The sequence below is a fragment of the Elephantulus edwardii genome, unplaced genomic scaffold (genome assembly GCF_000299155.1).
Source record: "Elephantulus edwardii isolate Elephantulus edwardi_28Jun2011 unplaced genomic scaffold, EleEdw1.0 scaffold00097, whole genome shotgun sequence".
NCBI lineage: Eukaryota > Metazoa > Chordata > Mammalia > Macroscelidea > Macroscelididae > Elephantulus > Elephantulus edwardii.
This window is the reverse complement of record NW_006399847.1, coordinates 7,350,040-7,355,814: the sequence shown is the minus strand read 5'-3', so window position 1 is coordinate 7,355,814 and position 5,775 is coordinate 7,350,040. Positions and strand designations below refer to the sequence as shown.

At 38.1% G+C, this 5,775-nt stretch overlaps 1 pseudogene; it reads left to right on the top strand.

Annotated features, from left to right (window-relative positions):
- The first annotated feature begins 5,412 nt into the window (after positions 1-5,412).
- The window catches only part of LOC102858105, a 9,046-nt pseudogene continuing 8,683 nt past the window's right edge, over positions 5,413-5,775 (top strand).

Here is a 5,775-nt window from a genome sequence, read left to right as displayed (position 1 = left end):
GGCTTCACGGTCAACACTCTTGGCACCAGCAGTCAGGAAATTAAAAAAAAAGTATTGAGATGGGAAAGTCTGCTGTTAGGGACCTCTCTAAAGTACTCAAGAGCAACGGTGTCTCTCTGGAGACTAAGGTGTGCCTGATACAGGCCGTGGTCTTTACAATCACTTGTTATGCATCAGAGAGTTGGACAATGACTAGGAAGGATAGAAGGAGAATTTATGTCTTTGAGCTTTGGTGTTGGAGAAGAGTATTGAGGGTACCATGGAATGCTAAGAAAACAAACAGATTCATCTGGGAGAGGGTTAAACCAGGCTGCTCCTTGGAGGCAAGTATTCTGAGGCTTTGTCAGACATACATTGGTCATGTTGTAAGGAGAGACCGGTCCTTGGAGAAGGATATTGTGCTTGGGAGGGTGGAGGGCAAGCGCAGGAGGGAAAGGCCCTCTAGGAGGTGGATTGATTCGGTGACTCGGGTAATCGGGATGAATGTGTCAGAGACAATGAGATTGCCACAGGACAGAACAGAGTTTAGGGCTATTGTACATAGGGTCACTATGAGTCGCAAGCGACTTGACGGTACACTTCTTCTTTGCTGGCAGTCACATTCTCAAATTCTGCTGCTGAATCAGCTCATTTTAATTATGAGACTAATTAATTCCCTTGTGAATAGACCAATATGCCATATTCTCTTGTTCCCTCCCACCCACATGGCAAAATCAAAGTCATTGGGTAGGAAAAGTTATTATGAACAATAAACCCTTAACATCACAGTCAGCAAATGAGAGGAAGACCATTATTGCAATGAGTTGATTCAGTGATTGCAACATAGAGTTTAAACACAGCAGAGATGATGTAGATAGTGCAAGAATCAGGTAATATTTCTTTTTCCTTTCTTTTTAAAACATAAGATGGTTATGACATCTGACGATAACTACCCACTCTAAGTTCTTCCTTGTTGCAGTGAAAGACTTTTACCTGTTCCTAGCAAGCTTATTTTCCTTACAAGACTGAGAGTCATCTGCCATTGGATTACATACGTACTTGTCTATTCCTGTAGAATCTGTTTTATTTCTAAAATGTAGCTTAGTGGATGACCACTGGGGATACAGTGGTTAAAGAACTTAGATGCTAACTGGAAAGTAGGTAATTTCAATCTACCATGTGCTCACTGGGAGGAAAAATGAGGCAGTTGGCTTCTATAAAGATTTACAGCCTTAGAATGCCTATGGACAGCTCTACTTTGCTCTATAGGACTGCTATGACATTGGAATAGAAAGAATAGCAATGGGTTTGGTACCATGGTGGAAAAAGTATTTTTTTCTCTCCTAATTATCCAAGTACTTTATCAGTAACTTCCATGATGATAGAACTATATCTGACATTTCGTGTGTGCTCAATAAATATTTGCTTAATGGATGAATTAACATATATAAGTTAAAATTAAAATGCATTTATATATTATTTATTGTCAGTAGATTAGCAGTGAGGATTGCTTATGATTTATTCCTTATGAAAACAATTATCACCATACTTTGACATTCATTTTATGTCTGCTTCATATTTCCTCACAGAAGAGTGACTATCGTAATACCACATGGAAAATTGGATTAATTGGTGATTCTGTATCAATAATATATCTTTGATAAGTAATATGCTTATTATAAGTGTGGTTAAGAATGATATAATACTTGCATAATTGAAACTGGGTATTGTTTCACTGAAAATAATATTTTCTCCCTTGAAATATTGACGTAGTGAATCATGGCAGTTATAACATACTTCGAGTCATACCCATTATGAGGCCATTATATTGATAATATACAGCAAACAGTATGACTGTGGAGTAGTAATGGATGCATAATGGATAAAAAATGGCTGGAATTCTGAATAGTAATGATTTCTAGTGATTTTCTAGTAATAATCTCCTTCTCTTAAAATAAACGTTACTTTAATACTAAAAGCTGCCAGTGCAGTGCCAGGAAGGATTCAGACTACTTTTTAAGGGTGGTCCACATAACTCACCTGAGCATCTCCATCTATAAACCCCCAGTGAGAATTTGTTGCCCTAATAATCAGTGTCCCTTCTCTGGTGTGGTAGCATGGGATACTTTAATATATTAGATTGCCAGAGCCCCAAATTTATGAGCTCTATAGGCAAAGATGAGTTGCATTGTGAATGTCTACTGTCAAAGATATCTTCAAAGTACTGAAGAGCAACAATATCAGTATGGAGACTAAGGTGCATTTGATCCAGGCCATAGTCTTTGCAATTATGAACCAGAAAGCTGGACAATGACTATGGATGATAGAAGGAGAGTTGATGTCTTGGAACTGTGGTGTTGGATAAGAATATTGAATATACCATGCACTACTAGGAGAACAAACATATTCATCCTAGAGAGGGTGAAACCAGGCTGCTCCTTGGAGGCAAGGATTTTGAAGCTTTGTCTGACATACTTTGGACACGTTGCAAGGAAAGACCAGTCCTTGAAGAGGAACGTCATGCTTGGGAGGGTGGAGGGACAGCGCAGGAGAGGAAAACCCTTGATGAGATGGATTGACTCAGTGACTGGGGAAATGGGGGAAGGTGTGTAAGAGACAATAAGATTGGCACAGGATGGAGCAGGGTTTAGGGCTCTTGTACATAGGGTCACTGTTAATCTCAGACAACTCAAAGGCACTTAACAACAACAACAAGAACGGGCATAGTCTATACAGAGTTATGACATTAACCCAAAGGTGATGCTTCTAGTGGTTTGAATCCACCAGCAGGAGAGGGAGAAAGATGGATGATCTCCTCCTTTATGATATAATGTCTTCAGAACCAGCTAGAGGATCAGCTACAAATTGGTTTCAACTGGATTACAATGAGTTGTTTTTTTGTTTTATAGTATACAAAGCATTGCTCAATCTTAACACTTACTGTGCATCTAAGATCACCAAATGAAAACCAGTTAGAGCACACTGGTACCCGGCTGGTGCCTTCAGGAGACTTGCATTTTCCCCCCTGTTAATATAATCTCTTAGTTCCCTGCTCACTACTCCCTGGTACTATTTAGGATTCATTAGTGGTTTCTGCTAGCACTGTACTCTGACACATAGTTGTTCTATCTCTGCTCTCTCCACTGTGTCAGCTATTTGAATTTTCTCCTGTGTGACATTTTCATTTGAGTTAGGCTTAAGGGATCTAATTTGAAACAGCTAGCAGTGGTTGTCACACTTGGAAATGCAGCTCTAAAGAATATGGTGGCAAATGGACATAGTTGCTGATGGGTGTTTACCTAAAAAGCCCTTGTAGTTTGTGGGGACAAGAGGACATAAGTCTGCTTCAGAAACCTGATGCACAATTTAATTTGGGCCATCTGCAATTTATCCTCTCTCTCTTTTCTGTTAGCTGTGTCTTTACAGTCAAATTCATGAATAATTCAAATAGGTAAGCCTGTGACTACAGTCCCTCAGTCTGGCATTTCAAACTCACCCACGGGTGTTGGGAAGAGAAATCTGGTGATGTGTAAGAGATCACAGCTTTGAAGCAGCTTTGAAGAAGTTCTACTCTGTACACAGGGTCGTCGTGAATGGGGACTGACTAGAAAACAACTCGCTGAGTTATGATTTGGAGTTATTGTCTTCCTAAAGTGTTATTGAGTATTAAAAGATTTAAAAAATGGAATTCAGATGACAGTCAGGAAATTGGTTAAATACACAGAATTCATAATTATGAATGAATTCTAATATTTTTTAAAAATCCAAATATCTAAATTAACCTTTCTATTAGTTTATGTGTATTTGTGCTTTATTGACTCTGACTTTGCAGATCATAAAAATGTAAGGTTAACATTGAAAAAATGGGACATTTAATTATGCTCATGCAAAACTTACACCTAGACCAAGAAGCTGTTTTTGCAAACAGAGCAAGGGAACACTACACAGTTTGAAATTAAGTAAGATGTTCATCAGGGTTCTATTCTCTCTCCATACCTATTCAATCTGTATGCTGAGAAAATTATTCAAGAAGCTGGACTCTATGAAGAAAAATGTGGCATCGTGATCAGTGGAAGACTCATCAATAATCTGTTATACAAATGACACAACCTTGTTTGCTTAAAGTGAGGAGGCCTTGAAGCACTTGCTGCAGAAAATCAAAGAGTACAGCCTTCAACATGGATTGTGTTTCAATGTGAATAAAACAAATTCTTACCATTGGACAACATAGTGATACATGGATAAAAGATTAAGAGTTGTCAGCTACTTCATCTTACTTGGATCCACAGTCAACACACTTGGGACAAATAGTCAAGAGGTCATGAGATGCATTCCACTGGGAAAGTCTGCAGTCAGGAACATCTCATCTCCAAATTAATGAATAGCAATAATAAAAGTTTGAGGACTAAGGTACACCTGATTTAGACCATGACCTTGTAAATCACTTATTATTCACTTGGACAATGAATAAGGATGACAGAAGAATTGATGTCTTTGAGTTGTGGTGTTGAAGAGTACTGAATATTCCATGGACTGCCAGAAGAACAAACAGGTATGTCTTGATGTAGCCAGAGTTCTCCTTGGAGGTAAAGATGATAAAGACCTATAAAGGCTATTCCCCAGAGAGGGATACCATGATTGGAAACATGGAGTGTCAGCAAAACAGAGGAAGACTCAAACCAATTGACAACAATAACTGTTGAAATGAACTCAAGTATGTCAGAAACTGTGAGGATAATACAGGACAGGTCAGGGCTCAGATCTGTTCGTAAGGTCACTATGGTGAGAAATAACAACAACAACAACAATATTACTTTGCGAAAATATTTTCCTCAGGATGTAGACATAGCAATAAAATACAGCTCAATTTTCACTGAAAACACTTTGCAAAGCTTGGTCATGTATTTCCAGTTTAAACTAATAGATACAATTTTAAGTTTGAACTTTTTTGGAGTAAGATTGGTCTTCAGTGAGAAGCAGATCATGGAATAAGTAAGAAAATATACAACAGAAACTAATGTCCTTTGATCTAAAACAACTCATTCCTTTTTAAAAAGAAAATATTTTATAGCCAGTGTTTAGAACATAGTACATATCTGAAAATAAGACGAAAGACTGTTAGTTTTGAAATCTCAATAAAGAGCAACAGAAGTAAAATATATTGAGAATAATAAGGTTTTAAAGTATCTTTAACTGCTGTATATAAGAAACTTCTTACAAATAAAGACTAAATCAGATTATTTTTGTTGTTGTTTATGGTCAAGTCGAGCATGATTCATAGTGGTGACCCTATGAACAAAAGACCTAAAGCCTTTTTATAGCAATTGCCATTTCTCAAAGATCACAGAGTTTCCAAAGGTATGTTATTTAGGAAGTGGATGCCACTCCTCCTTCCAAAAATCACATTAGCACACATGAAAATAAGGGGGGGAAATGGAGTTAAATGATGACTTTATGAATGTAGAACATGAGCATGGCAGCCCTGTGGTAAGCTTAGTAAGGCATTTGGTTTTCAAATTCTTTTCTTCATGTTCCCACACTGAAAATGTGTTTACTAAGAAAAAATTTTCCCCCACCAGCAATAAAGTACCAAAGAGACTGAAAATATTTGAGAGCAACATTTGTTGTTGTTGTTGTTATGTGCCTTCGAGTCGTTTGCGACTCATAGCGACTCTATGTACAACAGCCCTAAACTCCGCTCCGTCCTGTGCCAATCGCACGGTCTCTGACACTCCCATCCCAATTATCCCAGTCACTGAATCAATCCACCTCATAGAGGGCCTTCCTCTCCTGCGC